Below are 25,128 nucleotides of genomic sequence, written 5' to 3' on the forward strand. Positions count from 1 at the left end.
TATTGAATGTGGACAAACACACAAGATGGCGCTAAAGAATATCTAGTTCAAGGAGTTAATCATGTATTTTAGTCGAATCCTGTAAAGAGGCTGGTTATCGCTAGTGTTGTGTAAGATTAACCTTTATTTTTAAGTTTCTCATTAATTTTGAAGCTTTGGAACCCAAGCTAGTTTTGCAATTTAGTCAAATGAAAATAATTATGCTTTCAGACACACGATTATAGAAGGCGTGCAAAGATACAAATCCATCATAATATAAGATCTAGTTCAACGAGTTGATCAAATCTTTTGGAAGGAGCGGTGGACACGGGAACCTGAGGCAAGTGGTGGTTGTTCAACATGGCAAAGTAGCCATTTTTAGCAATTAAAATTTAGACATTGCTGCTTCATATTCTTTATTTGACGAAAACGCTCATAGAACTTCCAGACTAACAGGGTTTGGTTTGGTTTGGTTTAGTTATATTAACGTCCCGTTTAAAGCAACACTAGGGCTATTTTGGGACGGACCTCGTGATTTTGAACCGCGGTCAGATGACGAGGACGACACCTGAGCTGGTACCCCCTCTCCACACCACGCCACACCAGCGGGAGGACGTTTGGTCATGACGGATTTGACGTGCAACAGACCCGCTTACATGACGGTTCTTCGGTGGAATCGGGTCACGAACCTGAAACCCTCCGGTTCCGAAAACGAGACCTTACCACCAGGCCACCGTGCCCCCCCCCCCCAGACTAATAGGGAAATACAAATGAATGATAAAGTCAGTCTGACATCATTGGCGGCAACGTAGTTTGAAGAAAGATTCAAGTACATTGTGCATTCTTAATAAGACATTTTCTTTTATTCCTTTCTTTTTTTTTTCTTTATGTTTTTTTCTTTAATTCTTCTAATTTTTTCGTAGGAAAGTATATGGTGCAAGATAACGACAGCTATATTAAAACAACTGAAAGCATAAGAATGCTTTCTCATGACCAAACACAAAATTATTAAAAACAGAAAATTCTGAAAAATCTTGAATCATTTTCAAATTTTCTCTCTCTATCTCTCTCTCCCTACATATATCGTTAAGACTAGGCAAGACACAGCATGATATGCTATTGTCCCCTTGAATTCTACGAATCTTCGAATTATACCCTAATGTATAAATTTATTTCAAGTTTCTGCTTCGTGAAATGCATGCAGTAAATGAAATCTTTTTGTATTTGGCTTTCATTCAAAAATAACCGACAAATAAAGCAACTTTTTTCGATTCTGAAATGTTTATCAATTTTCTTTTTTAAAAAATATGAAGTTTTAACTCTTTTTTTTTTTAATGAAAAACCTTGTTACTTCCTGTCATGCCTTTGACCTTCTAGTAGCTGTTCCTGTTAAAATGAAATGAAGTGAAGAGAGAGGAGTGATTACGCGGTAGTCTGCGACTGATACCGGTAAGGGTGTCTATTGATAGGAGCTCCGGTGGGAAGTTGGAGAAAGAAGTTTAAACTTACATTTAATTGTATATATGTTAATAGTTGTCGATCATTGTATTTTTATAATATATTAAGTTTGCGTTGCTAAGGGAAGTGTCATATCTCTTGTGTCAAGGTAAGCGACACTCCTTTTAACTTATATTCATTAGTAATTTATCTGTTATAGGAGTAAATAAAGAACGCAAGTTTTCTTACCTTCATATTCGGATTTGAAGTATTTAAGCCTACATTCGTCCCATCCGGATTGTAGGAAGCAAGTTCACGTATGTAAAACAACTTTTCTATTTAAGAAGTCTTCTAACCTTATCAAGAAGATTAATTGCAATTTTTATAAATGGTGGTTTTTCTTTTCCTTTTTCATATTGAAATATCCGAGATCAACTTAGTATTTGATGTAGATTTATCGTTTCATCTTTACAGTGTTTCGTGATTCAAAACGTTTCCATAACCTATTCCTCAAAATTGAAGCTAAAATAACCATCTTAGTATTATCTTTCATAGTTTTTCTCTTATGATGCACGATGACGTGTATCCAAGGTTTCGGATTTGCGAGATTTAGAAGGGAAATATTTTTCAGCTAATACCCCCCCCCCCCCGGCCGAAAAAAAAGAATTTGTGAGGTATAAAATTTTAAGAAACTAATTCATCAAAAATATAATAACCATTAACTCTGGATAACATGAGCCTTTTGCAACTCTTGCTTTAGGTGTTAAAACATGCCTCATATTTTTTTCCAGTATTAAACAAGACATTAAATATAACAACGAGTATTGCATTGATTAGAACTGAATATTATTTTGAAAAGAAATTTCTTGATTTTTCTATTTTTTATATGTAAAGGAAGAAGCGGACATCGTTTCTTGGAATAGTAAAAGAAAGGAATATTTTAAAAATAAAAATCTAAGAAAATTCATTCTCAATTTTTTTTTTCGCATATAGGTTATAATTATTTTATTATAATATCTACACAATATGAAGGAAGCACGGTTATTTTTAAAATCTGCAAATGTCCTGGTACACCTGTTGAAAAGTACATTTCATTCTTACATTATTAATATGTGAGAAACAAAACTTTTATTTGCATTTAAAAATATAGAAGGCATTGTAAATAACTGCGGCCCATTCAATCAAAAGGAATTTTACGAAAAAACACTTTAAAAGTGAAAGAATTTTCAGAAAAAATTATTTATTCGAACGAGAAAATTATGAAGAAATCAATGCTTATAATTTAATTTTAATGGAAATAAAGGACAAGCCATAAACAGAATTTTCCTTTTCACATTTCATATTAATGTAAATTAGTTCACGGAGTTATGATTTAATTGGTTTGAAAGAAAATACCACTTAATGAAATTGAATTTCGTCCTAACAAAGAACTTCCGTCCCCATTTTCCTAATTCCTAATATTGAATACACCTCAAGTTCCGGACATTTTATAAAGGTGTAGATTATTTTCTAAAGCACCCATAAATTAATTCTGTCAGCTGTCATAAATGTAAATCAACTGCAGAATCGGTGATAAAAATTATTAGAGGGCTTTGTGATGTCTCTATGATATGACTACCATAAAATGACATGAACTGCTGTGTGATAGTTCATAGATTTCGTTTAATTTTATAGAATTTGTTTTTAAGGCACAATCAAGAAAGAGTTTAAAAAGAATTCTGAGTCTACTCAACCGAATAAAATCATAAATTTTATTCCATGCAATTTATCTTATTTCTTTTGTACGAGTGTGCTTTTGTAAGGAAATAATTAAGTAAAACACTTTTGGGTCAGTGTTTAGTATTAAATTTTATTTTCTAATAAAAATGTGGAATTATGTGAAAGGAAATATATTTTTCGAATAAAATTGCTTATTTACTTTTCCCAAATGATTATATATGAAAAATATATTTTAATTTGCATTATAATATAAAAACAGTTTTAATTGACAATTATAGCTTGTTAATAACTAATATTCGAACCCCAAATGCCACTGCAATTTAGTTAACCGCTTTTATTGAAATCTACTTAATAATTTTAGTTTAACAATATTTTTATGCAAAGAATAATATTTCTTTTGTGGTCATTACGAAAGATTAGTTATTTCTTAGAAAAAATTATCATTGTGCAATTGTCGAATTTTTTTCTCTTGTATATATTTAGCTGAAGCTAATAAAAGAATTCACCAACTGAAACAATATTGTAATAGTATCTTAAATATTTATATGTATATAATAATTTATAAAATTATATATATAATAAGGTAATATAAAATATATAGAAGATATATATAGAGAGATATAATAGGGTAATATAAGATAAAATAAAGTATATGTAAGGTCTTACTTTAATATTATTAAAATAAGATTGATTGAAATTAGGCAATTTGTGTAAAGAACTGCATTTCTTCTAATTAGCTCAGATATATACAAATTTAATTAAATAAAGCTAAAATAATCAGAAAATGCTAAACAATTTTTAAATGAATTTCTTGCACTACAAAATAAAGAGGTTCTCAGGAAAGCTAAATAATTAAAATAATTATATTTGAAGTTTTGGAGAAACTGTACTTTGACCATTATTCATTAATTTTTAACTATCAAGATAAGGTATCACACCACCAATGTTTAGAGTCGCTACTTCTTAGTATTAACAAATTATTCGAATATATAATGCTGCTTTGACAAATAAATTAATAACTAATACTAAAAAGGAGATAATAAAGTGCCAACTTCTAATAATGGAAAAAAAAATCGTGTACATTCTCACAAATATTTCGTTAAAATGTTAACATTTTAACATTTTTAAATGATTTATAATAATTTATTAAGCATTTAATCAAATTAGTATTTTAAATTAATTTTATTTTACAAGCTAAATTTATTTTCTTAATTTTTTCCGACTCAAACTCTTTTAAAGCTATTACAATGAAAAAATGGTTCCTTTAAGTGTTAGTTTATCACATATATGAGGAAATACTTTTAATTATAATAATTCTTTTAAACTATTATTTGAATACTTTACAGAATCGATGAGGGAAAAAAAATGAATGCTATGAGAACTGCAAACTCCTTTTCCTTGAGCCACTTTTCTACAAATGAATCTCTGCTAAAAATTTCATAGTTTCTGAAACAAGATAACAGATGGCGCAGTGTTAGCATAGTTGTGAGAGATCTCTTTCACGTTGCTTTTCGCTCTTTTAAACCACCTTCTCACTTGATTCTAACACTTGGAAATCTTCTCTCCGGTTGAGCATTGTAGCTGGTTGGAAAACTCAGCGTATTTACACTTTGGCTCACGATGTACGGTCATCTGAATTAAACTGAAATATCGTCGCACATTGCAGAACATTATAAGTGCAATATTAAAATATTTTTTAAAGGCTTACTGCAAATTTTGTTCAAATTTCAAAGGATTTTTAAAGAAATAAATGAGAAAAAGAACGGATGAAAATAGGTGAGTTTCTTACTAATTACTTTCCTACGTTTTTGCTGCTATGGTTTTATAAGACTGTTAGTTGCAAAAATTCAAATATTGCATTTTTAAAGATAAAATGGACTTACAATCCCTGCATTCTTTCGATTTCTAAAATTTAAACGAATTTTAACAAATTTTGCAATGACAATATTTACTCAAATATAATTTTTCTGAAACTATTTCATTATTTAATTTATAATAAATGTTTAGTGTTTTTAAAATAAATTGCGTTAGAAATGTTATTGCATTTGATAGCTAGTATTAATTATCTGTGAGGTATTTAGAATAATAAATGACTTGGATTATTTAATTTTTCGATGATGATGATTGTAAATGTTAATTACCATTGCATTAATTTATTATATTATAAACTTTTGGGAATAGTTGAAAACTTAAGTAAATTTGTAGTCAAATATTTTTATGCAGATGCACTTTTAAGCGAGAGAATTGTTTTTGAAGAATTAAGTGCAATATGAAGAATACTAATCTAATGATAAGTAGAATTAAATACTTGCATAATTCTTCGGAGATCACTTATTTATCTAGCTCTTACCACAAACGATATATTCAGATTTATAAACATTTAATTGTTCCAATAATTATATAAATTATTTTAATGTGTCTATAACTATTTCAGACGATAATTAAAAATTCTAGACTTTACGTAAATATATTCGAACATGACAAAAATCTTAAGAAATTATTACATTTCTTTTTCTTTATGTTCATTGCAAAATTTCAAGATGTAACAAAAATGTAAATGAAAATAACACAAAGTAAAAGTTTGTTAAAATATTTGTATTTGTTTAATATAAGCTAATATGTGGTAAAATGATTTGATTGAACTTTTAATCCTATTAATAATGCATGTTTAGTAACAAATAAAAGAATTTAATTAAAAATCGAAATGCATGAAATAGTTGTAACGTTTCGGAGCGATAATGCAATAGTAAACCTAGAAACAAATATATAGTTTTTGTTGTTTTTGCAAACTCTCACAGAATAAATTGTGTTGATGCATTATTAAATGTTACTCAACGTTAATAATTAAAATATATGTTTGTCATGTTTTGAAATTGGTCCAGTGGTATATAGTAAGCCATACAAATTTACAATTGCAACTTACGAAAACAAGCCTGAAATGTTAATTATTCTCGCTTTTATTAATATGCTCAGTTTGTTTGCTTTACAAGAATAATAGTTGCTCGAATAAAACGTTTTAAAATATAATGGCATTTGTAGCATTAACTTGAACATTTTTAACAAAAATGACTTATTCTTGGAGGAACGATACTGAATGCTCCAAGGCCGAAGAATAAAGACCTTTCATTCAATTAAAATGAGCGATCATTTTTTTTCTTTTAAACAGTAATCGCTTATATTTACAACGTGCGTATATAAAAGAGCTGCATATTTTAGAGAAGCGTCTATGAAATATTGAATTAGTGATTTGAATTTTGCATTGCTTCATAAGGGAACGACTGGAAGAAATAATAATTATAATGAATCGGAGAATGGCAGGTTCAAGGATAGGTGAAAAAAATATTCGCTTAAGAAAAGAAATATTTGATATTCCATCAGAGATAGGCACTATAAATGAGAAACAAGATATTTTAATTTAAATTCATCATGCATTTTCAAATGTTTTGAGTAATAAATAAACAAATCTTCTGTATTTCTACAGATTTTTCCATTACAACATATTTTATGAATCATTAGTCCTTTTGCAATAGAACTTCTGTAAAATAAGGAAATATTTAACATAATAGTGTTGGTATCACGTTTATGACAAAATAATTTCAGTTTGCATTGACAGTGCGTCAAGACTACAATATATCGTCAATACTTTATAACAATTTATTCCTGTAATAAATTTTCAATTTTTAAATTAAATTATAAATTCATATCGGTTATTTTTACAACTGTTTGCAAAGAATAAAGTATTTATAATTTTTTGGCTTAAGTAATAATAAAATGATTACATAACATATCCAAAATATGTACTATAAACCATTCAATATGAAATATATGAAATTCTTACAATTTTTTTTTTATTAAAAATGAAGTTATTAGTAAAACTTTTGTTAAGTATATAGTTATTGTATAATTTGTACTGTTGGCAGATGAAAATTTAGGCATATTATTAGTGATTTAATTAACATTAAGATACTTGTAATAAATATCATTATTTTTATTATATTTTCGAAAAAATGTTTTTATTATTTTTGAATTCCTCCCGAATAAAAGAAATGAATATAAAATTACTTGTCTAGCAACCAATCAAACAGCAAAGATTTTATTTACGTGAATTATTGATGTAGAGAAAGTTTTAAGGGTTTTTCCCAAAAATTTAAATTATTAAAACATTCTGATTCTTAAAAATATTCCATAAAATAAATAAAATATTTTAATCAAATTGTCAGCATTCGTTCTTTATACTCAATAATGGGCAAGAGGCGTAACACGTCTGGGCAAATGTAGCATATATTTAAAGGCTTAATCATTAATTTCTTTCGTATTTCGATAAAATAATATATTGATTAATCAAAATAATTTATTTGCGCTATCTTTGCCTTCAACTTCCCAATTGTTTTTACTTTTTCGGAACAGTGGTCCAGTCACAGAATGAGGAACAAAACAATACTGGTGTCCCGCAAGACAATTTTTTGGGTGATAAGGGTGGTAAGGGAATTTGGTGATAAGGGAATAGCAAGCGTATTCCATTTTTCGAAAAAAAAAATATAGCGAGAAAAACAATAGCATAGCCTGTTTGCAATTTATCGTTACTAAACGTCTCATGGCAACTCGATAAGGGGAGGAGATAAGCGAAAATCAGATTATGCCCCATGCATCCCCAGATATGTCATAGCCTCATATATTCTCGAAACACGAGCATCGTAACTGACAAAAAAAATGAACTTGAATTCAATATTTTGAAGAATCTATATCATCCCCTTGTGATATAGAGAATCCCTTTGTGAAAAAATATCACTTCTGATATTATGCCTAACTTTCTGCTAATTCGATAGACGAAATGTACTACAAGTTAGGAAGATGATATTTGATCTTTATATGGGAATTTTAGCTTTCTCTGTAATTTTAGACGAAATCTGTTGATATGAATTCAATCTTTATGGCCTCGTATGACTATAAGAATCTAGAAACACAACAATTTGGTGGAGTAAAATAGGTACGTAATTTTATCACCAGATGTGTATCAATCTTTTAGCGAAATGTATATCAGTTTTTCAAATTTTGATGAAATCTGACAATAGGTCTTTGACTACTCAGTCTGTCTACACGTAGGTATCTGAATACAAAACTTAAAAGCGTAATGAACTGAAAAAGGGGAAATCTGTTTTCATTTGGGAAAAACAATTGCGAATATATAACGAATTATCGCCCCAATCGGTTGCATTAAATAGACGAAAATACACACTGAAATCTTTTCACCGAACTACGAATGTTGAAATGTGTGAGATAGCGAATCGGAGAATCTTCCCGCTAGTTGGTGTCGGAATAAAACCTCAGTTTAGAGTGACAGATGCCAATAAATCAGATTTTTGTCATAGAAAAGGATTCACCGAATCCATTCTCTTTGGTGCACGTTGAAGCTGTTATAGAAGAGTGTTTGTAGTAGACTGAAATGGTGCGTAGCTCTAGGGATGGTAAAATCGCTTATCTTCATACTGTTCACCATTCAGAAGAATAACGTATATTACTAATGCTTTTATTTTCTAGTATACAAAGTGTATGAGAAGAAATTATACTAATTTGCAAAAAGTTGTCTAGCGATTTTTTTTATAAATCTTTTGACATTCCTAAGGCGAAAACATTTTTTATGCTATGTATGTCTGACTTTAATTTGCAAATATTTGAACTGACGCGCTGTAGATTTGTTACAAGTGATGCTTTTTTTATGCTGATATACTTTGTGAGATGTTATAGCAATTGAGATATTGAACTAGACATCTTATTATGGTTAAAAATTCTGAAATTTATTGCTTGTATGGTTGTTGGTTTCCCGTGTATGAATTATAAAGGCAAACATTCCCGGCATTTTTCTTGTAAATGTGTTTACAAAAACTTTAGCCCTTACAAAATTTAGGATTCTTATATTATCGAACGGGAAGGGTGTGGCATTATACATGTGACACAAAACTGATATTTGGCTTTATTTTTACAGCTATCTTGATTTTGTGTATGAATAATCAGAACATAATTCAACATTCCGGTACCGAGAGTGTAGAGAATATTTTAACGTAATAAATGAAGTTCATTCAATATATAAGTATACTCTCTTTGTCTAGGATTTTATTATTGGCCCTAATTCAGGAAACATAAAATTCTTTGTTCTGAAAAGTATAATTTGGGTTGCGAACTATTGTTTTAATCAGAGAAATTTAATTTTTAAAACTATCACTTTTGGAACGATAAAATCGCATTCTTTTTATAAAAGTAGCCTGGAGGAAATAATTTTTAATCGTATGGTAATATATTCATACCATGTGTCTTGGCGCAGCATAGCCAATTCTGGCTCTTGTGCCAAAAAAAAATATAAACCTCAACCTCAACCTCTTTTTATAAAAGATTCATCATCAGCGACAATTTTCTGTAAATGCAATATATATTTCTGTCCATTGAAAACAAACAATGAAATTTATTTCATGCATCACTATTTCCTGATCTTGTCAATTTAACAATCTTTGCGATATGTATATTATCCTTGAAAACGGTAGCGATAGTCACATTCAAAATTCGTCAGAGGTATGGAAAAATGGTGTAAGTCAATACATTTGCCTTTTAATTTTCTCGGTAAATGTTACGTATAAAACTGCGAAATGTGGTATGTGCATAGATAAGTATAAGAAAAACGTTTTACTTACTGACAATGTATCATTATGAAAGACACATAAATTTTAATTTTTCTAAATATTTATTATTATCTTCTACTGAAACCAAATTATTTTCTTATATTTCGGTAGCTTATTTGTCGAAACTTTGCAATTGTAAGTATATATTTAATTCCAATAGGTCAGGATTTAAAGGTTTGTTTCATTTTTGGGATACCCTGCATTTTCTCTAAACGGCTTCAAATTCACGTTTTCATAAATGAGTATTCTGTTTCAGATTTGCATTCTAAATGCTAAATTTAGACATTTATCTTAAATTCTGACAAGATAACTTTCCTAGTGATAAGCGATATCCTTTTATAATGTATTTGTTCATATGTCTTTCTGTTTTAAAAACTAGGGGATTGGAATTTTCAGGATTGTTATTTTGAATTATCTACTGTTACATTTTCACTATAGAAAGTCGAAATGATTCGAAGCATTTTTTGATTTATTCGTGGTATGCTTTTTGTTTTATATAATGTGATCTATTTCAAATTTCATTTCTCTATCATCTTATCGTTTTACTTTTTGTTCATACTGCAAAATTTTTATCTTATTTATGAAACTATTTGTATGATGATTAAGTTATATTTGTACTGTACATTCTCTTACGAAGGTGTTTCAACTCAGTGAATATGCTGTTGATTTTCTTTTCTTTTCTTTTATTTAACTTTTACCTTGAAAATAAATTTTTTGAAGAAATGAATGAATGAATTGAATGGTCTGACGAAGGACCATAAGAAAATAAACGCAAGATTTTAAAAATATTAAGTATGAAAGTTCGGGTCACAGAATATGAAAGTTCAGCTTCTTTCACAAGTAATCTCTATGAATACGACCAGCATAAAAAATTCTTTGACAGGACACAAAAGTGATATTATTGGAAGATGATGAGATAATTAAACCCATACCAGGTCATCAAGTCTACCACCGATTGCGGCATGTATAAAAATAAATTCAAGTTATTGATTTATTAATTACGAAAATCTTCCAAACAAGAACTTGCATTTAGCATGCATTTATTTCTTTGATATACAAATCGTTTTAGGAATGGTCGTTTAGGAATTTTTAGGAATACGACAAGCAATTTATTGACGAGAAACAAAACTAATATTTTTGGAATATGTTGTAATAATGTAAATTCATACTAAATCATCAAGCCTACCACCAGTTGCAGCATATATAAAAAGTAAATTCAAATCACTGATTCATTTATTACGAAAAACTTCGAAGCAAGAAAATGCATTTAGCATGCACTTATTTCTTTGATATTCCAGTCATGGCTATATTTCCCGGTTTTTTTTCTTGCCTATTTATTTTTGACTTCTTAACTTACCCTTGAGCAAATATTTAGTTTTCAATTAATTTCAAAAAGCCTCATTTCGAAAGCAGAGATAAAAGATGGTAATTCCTTTTCGCACAACATTCAGTTAATGTGAAATACATATCTTGCAAAAACAACAAAGACGAAAGCTTAAATAAATGCATCACACAATAATAGCTTAACAGCCAATATTCCGGGTAATAAGTTGGTTGTCATATGTAATTCACTTTGTTTTCTATTGGGCTTGCAATTCCACGGTTTGTTAGAGTAATGAATTTAAGAATATTTACAATACAAAATATGGGCACATCGTTATGGGATTTACAGTAATCAGCTTAAGAATTCCCTAGCAGTTTCAAATAATTCATCTCGCAATGGCTAATGAAATTATTTCAAGGTACATATTTTCTGCAAAGTAACAAGACTTTAATTAAAATCGCAATTAAAATAACAAACTAGTCAAAACATTTTTGGATTCAGTCATAACTTGTTAAAGGCATAATTCTTTTATATCGTGTTTATGGAAAACATGACTCAGTATAAATCTTCTTTCTTTGTGATTCTGAAAATTAATTCTATTGAATATAACTGAATAAGGATATTTTTGTTTATTATTTCATAGTATTCTTTATAAATTACTTTATAGAATTTTTTCGATGCATATTAAGCTACATTTTTTCCTCTTAATGAAGTAAGTTGTATTTATTGAAGGATTTTGGTGGGAAAATTATTTAAGTATATTTTTAACAGAAAATCTCAAATTTTTGTAAATCTAATATCGATGTTTTGATAAATCATTTCATTTCACAACATTTTTTTACTGGAATGATGACATTCTTATTGTTCGCTTTGAATATTTAAGCTCATTCAGAATTGGACGAAACTTGACAAGTGAAATTTGGTATGTGATTTAGTCAAATTGTATAATTGTATCTAATTTTAGTAAGAAGTTCACCAATATGAAGATTATGTCTGTGATTGTGAAAAGTAACAAGAACGCAATAACTAAATGGATAAATTTTAATATTCGATTATTATACTTAGATATAGTTAAAACCTTCGAGATTTTAGGCTACTTCTCTCTTTGGATAACTTATCTGTCTATCAGTACTTAAATAAGTGAATACAATCATAGACATCAAAATAAGGTGGATGAAAAAGTAGTAATGCACTAGAAAATCATGGAGAAAGGAATTTTCTTTAACAAAAAAAAAAAAAAATCGTAAGCAAGAAAGCGATATCTCAATAGATACATTTAAATATCTCAATCATTATATTTAGGTCTACTTAAATCCTTTGTAATTTTAGACCTCTCCCTGGATAAGTTATCTGTCTATCAGTGCTTTAGTACGTGAATGCAGTAAATTGTAAATAACATGTGAAATATGGATGAAAAAATAACAGTATACGAGAAAACCCAGAGAAAGCACTCTTAAAAAAACTTCCCACGCAAACAAAAATGCCATAATTAAATAGTTAAATTTTGATATCTCGATTATTATATTTATATTTAACAAAATGTTTTGGATTTTAGACTACATCTCTCCAAGAATAAGGTACCAAAGTTATGTTTATCAGTGCTAGAGTATGCGAACACAGTCGATCGTAAACATGAGCAATATGGATGAACATATAGCAATGTTTGAGAAAATCATTTAGAGCGCACTCATTTTTTTAACTTTAAAATCGAAATTTCTTTACATTTTCTATTTTTTTTTTTTTTAATATTAGGCTAATATTTGTCTTGTCTCCTCAGAGCTACTATGAATTTGGTTTCGTAAATCAAATTTCTTCATGTGATTTTTTGTGATTAATTACTGAATTAAATTTTTTAGTCTTTGATTATCTTATCGGAATAACTGCTATGTAACATTAAATTAATAATTACACGAGAATAATTACATTATTCGATGATAAAATTATTCTGTGTCATCGTATAGTGCAAGTATAATCAAATCTATTGGACAATCAATAAATATATCCAATGAATATCGTTACTTGCTATAATGTATAGAAAATATTGATTGCTATATATTGTAAATATTGTAATTGATTGCTATGTATTGAAAATATTGCAGCAATATCTCTTGTCACATTTCATCTATTTGGTTGCCTTCGTCAGTTATTCCGTTTGCTTCCACACCGGCAGATAAAAAACGGCAGATTTTGTTCGAAATTTGATGCATTACATATCTCCAATTTAGTGCATAAATCTGTGAGCCTGATTTTCTGTCTAATTCCTTTTTTTAAATTTTATTTTTACATTACCTTGTATTCGGACGGACAAACAGACTATTTGTCCGTCCGAAATCCATTCATAATTTGATAGAAACTTTCGAATTTGTTCTAAAAACTACAGATTGAATTTCATCTGTGTAGCTCAAAGGGTTTTTGTAACCCAAAGCATTTTTGAGGGAGTTCAGACAGTGGACTAAAGGAAATATGTATAGGTGGATATGCATCAAAATCGTTCTCTCCAATTTTTTGGCCCATTTCTATACTTAGTGTTCTAATACAAATAGTAAAATTGTAGTTATTTTAGTGTATTAAGCAAAGTATATATATTTCAAATTTCATCTTAATATATATTAATTAATTTCTGGAAGTAATTCTTTCCGTTTGTAATTTGGATTTTTGTTTGAGTATATATTTGTCACCAGATTTGTTTTGGTGATTAGAAATCCATATAGGATGAATAATTTTCATGATTTCTCCAAGCCAAAACGATACTAACAATACGAAGATTTCATAATTAGACAACAGAAAAGAAATTTATTACATTGTTAAATGAATTTAATTTTATTCTTAAACAGTTGTAACAGTAAAAAGCCTTTTCTTATAGACATTGAAATACTGAAGCAATGATAAGGTTTAGAATACAAGTTTGAATGCCTTTTCGAGATGGCATCAAACTAATGCGTAGGTGCGAAAACATTTCAAAATCAAGCAACAAACAAGAAATCTATTCTTGATTCATTGTATATTTAAATTGATTTAACTTAACTCAATCAATGTTTGGAATAGTTTAAATGCCTAATTATATTGAAATGGATGACTTGCACTGGTTTCACCAAATTTTCCAAGAATTTACTAGAGCAAAAGAATTTCAAACTATTTTGGCGTTTGGAAACAATTTCGCAACGCTTCATGCGTTTTGGTCGAATATTTCTAGGAGGGAAAACCTACTATTACATTATATTCTTCTGAATGAAATGACAGAGTAGAATTTTCAATTCATAGATTTGAGTAAAGATTCATAGATTGAGAGATCAGAGTGAATTCATCAATTTCATAGATTCTCCAAACACGCAAATTTTAATTTTTTTAATTCGAACGATATAATTTCCTGAAATCCATTTCGCATTTTATGTCAAATAGTTATAAGATCAAAACAATTTTTTGTATTTTTAGACATTAAAAAATGTCTAATTCAAGCCTACTTCTATAGTCTAGTTACGAATTATTGATATTCAGAGACACCAGCCTCCCTAATTGTATTTTGTCAATAAATTATTCAAATAAACAGGTAACATTTTTATCCAACAACTCATTGAAAACCACGTTCCTCAGGAATAAATAATAAAATAATAATTTTATGTCCCCAGATCTAGCAAATATATAATCAAAGATCATGCAGCTCTTTGGATCGATGTCTATAGAACTTTCAAATTATTTCGGATATTTCCCCATCAACTGAGATTAATAATTTTATAATATTTTCCCATTTTTTGGCGGGGGGGGGGGGTTGAATTATGATAAAGGATGTCCCAAAATTAACGCGAAATTTGAATTTGCAACCATTCATTCAGTAAAGCTTTGACAACCCTATTAAAAAGCCATTTGATAGTTGATATTTTAAGGTTAGTAAAAACGGAGTGTTATACGATAAACAACGTGTTAACACAAGATTTGAATTAAATAAGTTTATTTTTTCTTTAAATTAATATATTTTTAATGAATCATAAAGTGCACAGGATAGGGTTATGTACGGAATAACACATGGGGCAAATGGAATCCATGGCTTTGCTTGCACATTCGCACCCTTTTGTCGAAATTTCCCATGACAATTTTGTATAAGTGACTGAATTTCGTTGATGCAGCATTGCATTTCCACCTTCGATGCGCACATGCTTGTGGGCTTGTTGGCGTAGACCTTGACTTCAAATAACCTCATAAAAGGAAATCCAATGGCGTTAAATCACACGATCTAGGAGTCAATTCTCAAATTTTCGAACTGTGGCCGTCAGACTCGCATTATTTTTGAAATATTGTTCTACAATGAAAAATTATCAGCTGAGCGTTACACGTTGCTTAACCTTGTAACGCTCCATTTTTTAATAATATCAAACTATCAGCTATTAAATGTTTTTAACAGGGTTGCCTTCTCTTTATTGTACGAATGGAGCAAATTCAAATCTTGCATCAATTTTGGGATATCTTTTAGTAAACAGTGATACAATATTTTTTATATTGATAGTTAAAATATCTATTCTCCTGAAATATTAAATTACTGTTCATTAAATTACTGTACTTCATGAAGGTAGATACTGTTAAATGATTTTTGATTGCTTGTATTTCTAGTTAAAATTTTTTTTTTCTGATTTAGATCTATGCTGCATCCTTGTTCTGTTAAATCACTCAACATTTTATACGCAATAATAATTTTTCAAAATATTTATTAATTCATTCATCTAAAATTAGTTATAAGTTATAATTTAATTCTGAAACATCATTACATGCTTTTAGTATGCATTGATTTTCTGCATACCTTAAATTTTATATAAAGAGCGCATGTCATGCGCATCATGAAATTGATTATCATGAAATCACGCGCATATCATGAAATTGATTATTAGTTAGTAAATTATTTTCGAAATATTAAAACATATTTGGATCTGTTATGATTGTAATTTCTCAAAATATATATTTTTTTTAAATTTAAGAAAAATAGTACTTCATGATTCTTTGTTTTTCTGGGTGAACTACTGAGAAGTTATTTGTATTCATGATACAAAAAATTTAAATAAAATACCACCTCTTCAACTATGTTCTAAAAATCCACAACATAACTCATATTTTTTTATCAGCTCATTATTTCTATTTTTACCTGATTTACCGATAAAAACAGAAATGATGAACTGCATCAATTATGTTTCACTGATTTGAGAATTTCCTTGATGAATTCAATGACCCAGGGAATACCACATTGTTGATATTTTTCAGTTTATCTTTATAAATCGATTTCAAGATTCAATTTAGGAAGCCAAAGGACTAAAATATCGAAAATAAGGAGATTTGATAGCATCGCCCAATTTCCAAAAGTGGTACAGTAACTTTCTTTTGTCGGGCCATTTGACGACAGAAGAGGGACTTCAGAAAGCACATAATACCCGAGCCTTATGTAGAAATTGAATCCTCTCTTCCTCTGGGATGGAAATGTCGTGCGTAAACTACGTTACAAGATTTAGTTTTACACGATCTTATACCTTTCACAATAGTGAATGTCTTAGTTTCTCTATACTATCTTCAGCCTTATACCATAGTAGGGTTTCAATTTTGGGGTACAAAAATATGGACTCCCATGTGTTAGGACAATTGTTGAAATTCGATAGATTTTGGCCGTTGTGGTAGGATTTGGAAGATGTAGGTCAGATTACCAATATTACATACACACACAAAAATTTATATTTATTGTATGTAGTTATTTAAAATTTTAGCTCTATAGAATTATGAATCACTTACTTGTTAAATTCTGCTTCTAACAAAAAATGTAATTAATAAAATTTCTGAATAGAGACAATTTGTAAAAATTGTCTCGATTTTAGACTACATGAAGGCTGTTAGGAATAAATAGGGTCACTATGATCTGAGGTTCTTGCACAAGACGATCAATATTCATATCAATTATTTATGCTATTCCATAATAACCATTAAAGGGACTTAAATATTTGTCCTGTCATATCATGCTATCATGTCAAATTTTTGATTGAAAAATAAAATTTCGGTCGAAATTTGAGTTTATATCGGCTATTCTTTACATTTTTGTTTATAAATTTACTTTTGACTATTTCCATGACTAACATGTACTGAGATAAATTGGCAATTTCTTTAAACTTTCATAACTACACTATTTAAAAAATTTCGGGTTCAAAGACGTGGACACGCATAGGACAATGGTCTATTTCCAACTATAGTAACTTTTTATTTAAATTTATAACTATCACTGGTATATTATATATATATATTTGCTGTTTTATTTTTTAAACGTAGAGTTTAAAACTAAATAATATTAAATTCTGATGTTCTTTGTATATAAATTAGTTTGTATTTATTGTATCAAATATATGAGCTAGAGTATTTATTTGAAAATTCTTGATATCCAAAGAATCTAAAATACCTTGTATATAACAGTGATTTAAATAAATATCCAGAAATTGGGAGCCGAAAAAATTGCTGGTTATCGTGTAGTATTGGACAAAATACTTTAAGATTTGTTGGATAAAATGTGTTTTTGATTTTTCACAATAAAACAAATGGACAAAAATAAATAAATCTTTAAGGGAAAGATTTTTATAAAGTCTTAAGAAGAGTTTTAAAAGAAGCCATCTATTTATAATTGAACAATCAATAATTATTCAAATTCCCTTGTATTCATGTAAAATCTTCGATTCTTTGCTGTTTAAACAATGATTTATAACGGATTGTACGAAAGAGAGTAAAATAATAACTAAACATTTGAGAGGCGCATTTATTCTAATGACAGAAAACTGAAACATATTTTATTTTTCCATGTAACTACCTTGGACTTCAATACATTTTTTCAATGTTTCGCAAGGTTTTTTTAAAATTCTGTTGGAAAAAAGGTTTTCGGTTATATCTGTAACCGATATTGCACCGCATCAATGACTTCATTGGTTGCAAATATTCTTCCCCTAAGAATTTTCTTCAATTGCCCACACATATGGAAATAGCTTGGATCCAAGTGTGGACTGTATGGCGGTTGTTTCAGCACTTCGAATCTCAACTGCTTTATAGTCTCGGCTCTCCACTGGGCATAACATGGCAAAACATTATCTTAATGCATGTTGATGCCTTTTCACAGATTTCTACGAAATTTGGATATGAATGCTTGCATTCGACGAATAATTTCTACAGGTTTAACACCTTCCATTAACTGAAATCACTATCCTAATTTCCTCCATGGCGCAGATTGACAAACGAGCTAACCTATTTAACGGTCCAATGACTTAATAATAATGAATAAGAGTGACATATTGCATAGAAGTGTTTTCGACTACTATAATTCAGCGCTAGATACTAGCAGTGTTATAAAACTCTAGAAAGAAATTGCAAAAATTGCCTTTACTTTTTTTCTTTCCCTCATACAATAAGCCAAATAATCGACTTCTGGATAATCGAAGTGTTACACCTGCATAACACCACTCCTACTTCAAATTCACCATAACTTCTTTCAATGAGTGCAATTTCAATTCTTTTTTTTTCAAACCAGTTTGGCACCTGTGCTATGAAATTTTTTTAAAAGTATAGTTGGTCCCAGTGGGAAACGGGCGTGGAAGTATCTTTCAAACGGATTCATCGCTCAGTGGAGAATAATAAATCTTTCTGACTTGTGGGACACATAAAGTGGGTGATAAAAAAAAATCTGTTTTGTCCCTCATTATTTTCAGATCCATTTATTTAGTGGGATTCAATTCCCTTCGGGATTTTTTTTCTTTTTACACCAAAGGATATGCTTTTGTATTTCTTTTGCGTATATTTTTAAAACGATCTGTTAGAAACGAATATCGACCTTCGCGAATTCAGTGAATACTGAAATTCTTTTAGTTAAAGAAATTCTAATTTCCTAACCAGAATTTCAAATAGGAATATATTGGATTAATGTTTTCATTGATCAATGCTACGAAAGTAAATTCGCATTATTAATCATGTTTAATTTACATTCCATCATCTTGTCGATATTTCAATTCTATTTAGTCTAGCATCGATAGACTCATTCAACATATGACTATCCATCGAATGGTGTTAACCCATAACGGTAGTAAACCATATCTCCGATGACAGTAGTGCGTTGTCGGCTGTGCCATGTATAAAAGTCTAGAGTACGATAAGAATGAAAGGGCATGAAAGCCTCCTTATAGTGAGATCTTCAGTTTAGAACGACAGAGCTAGGGATTCGAAACCCTATTACTTCAATGTCCCACTATATATACAGACTTAATTCCGTTAAATTTGATATTAGAGAACAAACGTTTACACATTGGTGAGGTATGAAAATTTAAAAAAACCCAGCTAACCTCGTTCCCATCATTTCAACATTTTACTGAATCTCAACGCTTTTTGAAAAAACATTCTTTGTGTTAAGAAGAGTAAAAACTTGGAATATATATAAAAAAATAGTTGCAAAAATTATATTTTACGGAAGGGTCAAATTTCTGAAAACTCTGACGAAAACTTGATTCAGTTTTAAAAATTCAGCTATTTCACAGACTTTGACATATATTTAATTCTTTTTAAAAAAAATTCTCCTTAAAATAGTAATAACAAACATCGATAACAATGCAGTTTTATACAAGTCTATAAAACTGCATTGGTCTTGTGGTAGTTTAATTTAGTTTAATTCTATCAACGTCATGTTTATAAAGCAACACTCTAGCTATTATGGGAGACGTACAACGTAATTTGAAACTACTGTCAGATGACGAAGACGACACCTGAGCTGGCAGCCTCCACTCACTCTCTTATCTTCCTCAAAACATCAACGGAAGAACATACTTGTGGCAGAGACATGGTTTTGAGTTTGATAGTTTGCGAGTTTCATACACGGTTCCACTAATGATGTAAGCTGTGTACTGATGTTAGTGCACTTTTAACCTAACGAATTAAAACGATACAAATTTGCGAGATTGTTTTATTTCACTTTAATATTTTTAAAAATAAAAAAAATAATAATAAATAAAATAAATAAATTATAATAAAATAAATTATCCGTTAAATCCGTATTAATAAAGATTAAAGTAAAACTTCTGTTTTACAAATACAAAGCGATGGAATTACACAAGTCTAATGTCAGAGATTTGGTTTTAGTTTGGTTGATCACGAGTTTCAAAGACGGTCCCCCAAAGACAGCAATTACGTACACGTACTGGTTCATGTTTAACCTAATGAATTTAAACGTCCTTTAGTTAGTGCAACATCTCGGCTACTTTGTGAAACATGCCATTTTGGAGATATGCTGTCATATGAAATATCGACTTTATTATTTGGCAATGCCCCAAAATTGCGGTTAGAGTATTAATAAACTTTCAAATAAACTATGTATTTTAAATGTATTTTATGCAAACATTTAAAATAAGATTTTAAACATTTGAAATAGTTTGTTTTGTTGTGTATTATACTTAAAATCGCTTATTTAATAGATACCAAAACGTCTTCAATAAAATATTATAGGGAATTTTTAATTTAAGCTCAAAATATAAGAAATAATTGAAAATTTAATAAAAATGTAATAAAAAATTTATGATAAGTAGAAAAATTGCTAGAAAACACCAAAAATTTTCAAAATTTCCCGAACATTTCTTTTTGGTATAGTTCTAAATTTTTCCGAGTTGCGTTTTTATTGAAAATATTTTTTTTTGTATGTAATGGGATTTATTCGATATGACAAAACAGCAAATATAATCATAACTCAACTGAACAAAAATAAAGTAGTTCTCTAGGAAGTTTTTGGGTCAACAAAAATTCTTACCAAGTATATTTTGAGTATTGATATAAGAGATTTGTCAGTTTGATTCATTTACTCTCAGATTCAGATGTGGTGCTTTACTACCCTTATTTTTGCTTTTGAGTCTTGACTATATGATCTGAAAAGATTTTATTCAAGAGCTGTATTCCATTTCTAGACGATTTCAGAAATCATCACAAAACTAGTTTTCACATATTATAGGACAAAACCCAAAAAAGGAATATAATTTCTGCAAATTTTGTGCAATATTCTTTACTTAATTTTTTTCCTTTGTTTTGGTTAAAGAAAAAAAATAGGGCAAATGATTTTTTTTCAACGAAGAAAAGTTCCACAGTCTCATTTATGGAAAATTGAGATGGAATGTAGACTGTTTAAAAAAATTCAGAGAATATTGCATAGGAATTGGTGGAGTACATACTTCGATTTCTATTTTTTTTAAAATGGATGTTTATATTAACAATAAGGGACATATATAAGGACTTTTAAAATGAATCAACTGTTTGCTCATTTCACAGTGAAACTTAATCTTAAATACAGGAAAGAAAATATAGAATTAATTTTAAAAACATTCAAGAGAATAGTCGTAACATGATTGAAATTTCTGTTTAATATCTGCCATCACTTACTGGAAATTTACAATCAATTGAATTGTATAAAGTTTAAAATGAAAATCTGGAAATCATAGCAAAGGTTCATACAATAATAAAATGACAGATATTAAATTACACATGTTGCTAAAGATTTAGATAAAACTTTATTAAAATATAACTTCACGTAAAGGTATATGGCAAATTTGTTACTGTCCCAGATTTATTCACGTGAAAGTATATGACAAAATATCAGTGAGTTGTAAAGTAAAATATTCTATAGTGGTAATTACAGTAAATTTGGTGATATTCTGCAATTTTGGTTCATACTGGTTGGTGAAGCAATAAATAGTAAAAGAAACAGTTTCACAAAAGAAGATATCCTTGAAAACAAGCATGACATAATAGAGTAAGCTATGTGTCCACAAATTCTATTCTCTTGCAAAAATGGTCGATTGTGAAATCAGTCGACCATTAGTCATTTGACTAATTGATTTCTCCAATATCGAAACCGATATAGATATATTTTTCCAGAATTTGTTTTAATATTCCTTTTTGAAGCGACTCGAGTACTACTTCAGGAATAACTTCATAGTTTTATGCCGTAGTTAAATGACGAAGATTATCTCTTTTCCAAACTCCACAGTTTGTCAATAGTAGAACATGTCCCAGAAAGGAATTTAAGTGCACCAGAGAAGTGAACCAGTCCATGCGGGCAGGAGTGAAGAGGCAGAATAACTGATATTTCATAAAAGATGTTGCTCAAACTGCTCAATACGATAAAATCAAACGTAACCACTATATATAGTATTATATTATATAATGCCAGAAGACTAATACAGACATAGTTTCTTTCGATAACAATCGTGATGTATCAAGTATCATGCTTTTTTCAGGATCCTCATCATGACTCTGCAAGCCCCCTATCACAAGAAATAATCATAAAAGAGAATGTTGTATTCATCTAATAGTGATGAAGATATAATTATTATTTGATTAATAACTGATCTATAATTGTTTCCCTTCGTTCACTTAACAGGAAAATATCGAGCTTTGATATCACGTTTGAGACTATAATTTCCTATGTAAAATTGTGTTATTTTGCTATTTTCAATGCCACCAAATTTGAGCTGTCAATTAGACCATAAAATATGCAGTATATTAAAAGGAATAACAAGTAAAAAGTGAAGCATCGGATGGGCACTGGATTGAATATATTGCGTTTACAAAGGAATGTAAAACAAGTAAAAAGGTTTGGATCTGTATGATTCTGTTTATGTAGGAATAGTTAATAGGAATTAAGATTTTAGAAAAAAAATGTATAAACTCTGAGATGTATTGATATTGCCATATCTTATAGATCATTCAAGCATTCTCAAATTGAAAAGAACGTATTTTATCCTGCGAATACCTCAAACGCAAGATCTAACAAATTTTTTCAATATAGACATGTTATTTTATAGCTTGAACACAACGTAAGTTGAATATTTCGTTAAGACGCAGCTTGATAAATCTAAATATTGACGTCGTTTTCAAAGCAACATAAGATATTTTAGAAAGACCTTGTAATTTTAATCCTTGGTCAGATATGTTGGATAGCAAATACCATAATTTACTTTTTCTGCTCTTCTAATACTTATCTTAATACTCTTCGTCTTCAAATTCCTTTTCTACGGACATTGAATGAAATTGTGTTATTTAAACAAAATTTCTTTATAATCCCAAACTCTCCCTAAATCGCTTCTACAAAATCTCTTCAATTCTTTGAATGGAAATTGCCAGGTCAACAGTTTTGATAATTGGTGATTTTCTAATAAAAACAATTCGCACAAACTTTATCCTGGAACTAGCATAAAGATTTGATTTGAAAATAATTGAATAACTTTGCAATTCTTTCGATATAAATATTTTATGCATATGAACTAAAATTTATCTTGATAGGTAAAGGTAATCGGCGTTTATGATACTGTAAGTGAAAAAGTTATAATAACAATAATATTCAAACAAATAAATCCCTTTCAATTAAAAAAAATTATTTATTTTTATTATTTTATTTAACTATTGAATCTCGGATAGGAATAAAATCATCAGTTTCCAAAGCTTTTGAGATATTGAATATTTTTTTTTCCATAATTCATGTTATTTTGACATGAAACTTGACGTATTAAGAAAAAGCAGCACCTTTTAGAATTCGATTTTCTTACAGCTTTTTAAAAGAATTTTAAAGTTCAAAGACTTTTTTTTCATCGACATTTCTTCAATCAAGAACATGGGAAAAAAGATGTAAGTAGTGTTGAAATACGACAGTGAATGTAATGAAGAAGGCTTAATGAAGAGGTAAATCTTTAACATACGGAAATAATTTTTTCAGCACTTGTATTATTTCTTATTTTCTTCATTTTAAGCTTTTCTTTTCTTTTAAAATTATTTAAGATCTAGGGAATTTTAATGGACTCTCCTGACAATCATTCAACTTTTTTTTTGTCTTCACTTTCCTTTGTTTCATTAAATCTAAGATATTTGAGACTGCTTTAATTAGAAGAAATCATAAGATATTTTAAAGTGAATGTTTGAGACTAAAGAAAATTCTTTTATTCGGGAAAGTGCAGGCATTCATTTTGTGCTTTTATCTTTTCTGAATAGTTTTTTTAAGTGTGTTCTTTTGAAATTTAGGATGTTAATTATTGTTAAACTATGTCCACTATTGAGTTTTGGGAAGCAAAATAAATAAATGTAATCCTTAGAAAGTTGTCTATGTGCTCATTGAGATTGGTAGTTTTGTTTTTATATAATTTGTGTTTCTTTTTTTTTCAATATCTTTTATATTTGTTTTCTGAATTTATTAAATTAAACGTTATTTTTATTAAAATTTAGACCATAATTCGTGCATATGAATATTTAAAGAACAATCACTAACATAAATTTAAATGTTTCACTACAAATTACAAATAATACATTTGCATACATAATTGTATGTAATAAGCTTATAATGATTTTTATTACAAAATTTTCTTTAATTCTACACTAAGATTTTGTAATTTATAATTTTTCCGTTAATACTCTTCAGAAGTCCTTTTCTAAAATAAAATATTTGTTTTTTTTTTTTTTTTTGAATATCACGTGAGCACAATAAATTATTTCAGCCGTTTATAGAGTCAAGACAAAAATTGTTGAAATAAGAAAGATTTTAATATACTACATTTTTAAAACTATTAAAAAGTGTAAAATAATTTTTCATACAAAAATTTAAAAACTTTTAAATTTATAAACTATTTCCCGTACGAATTCCGATCCCCATATAGAATGCAAATTTTAAAATTTCGCATTCACAATTTTTGAAAAAAATATGTACTGAATTAGGAATATTTATAAAGATAATAGAAATTTTCTACTTTTTAAAAATATGGTAAATTAATTCATTTACTTAAATAATTATTTTCTGCTTGTTTAGTCTTGTGTGTACAATGCCAATTCCCTAGTGGGTAAATGTTTTAATTGGTGCCATCTACCAGCAATGAAAGTTTTTAAACAATTTTATAATTTGTTCTGAAGAGAACAAATAAGAATATTTAAAGTTTCGAATCGAATTAATATGGCATCGCTATCCATTTCGAAATTATATTTAAA

The 25,128-nt window shown here is 28.7% G+C and overlaps 1 protein-coding gene across 1 annotated transcript in view; it reads left to right on the forward strand.

Moving 5' to 3' along the window:
* Positions 1-4,698: 4,698 nt before the first annotated feature.
* Positions 4,699-25,128, forward strand: part of LOC129962484 (uncharacterized) — a 233,248-nt gene continuing 212,818 nt past the window's right edge. The window contains exon 1 of the mRNA XM_056076219.1: positions 4,699-4,911. The gene's annotated coding sequence lies outside the window, so the exon portion shown is untranslated. The remainder of the gene's footprint in view (positions 4,912-25,128) is intronic.

This window comes from Argiope bruennichi, chromosome 3 (assembly GCF_947563725.1).
Source record: "Argiope bruennichi chromosome 3, qqArgBrue1.1, whole genome shotgun sequence".
NCBI lineage: Eukaryota > Metazoa > Arthropoda > Arachnida > Araneae > Araneidae > Argiope > Argiope bruennichi.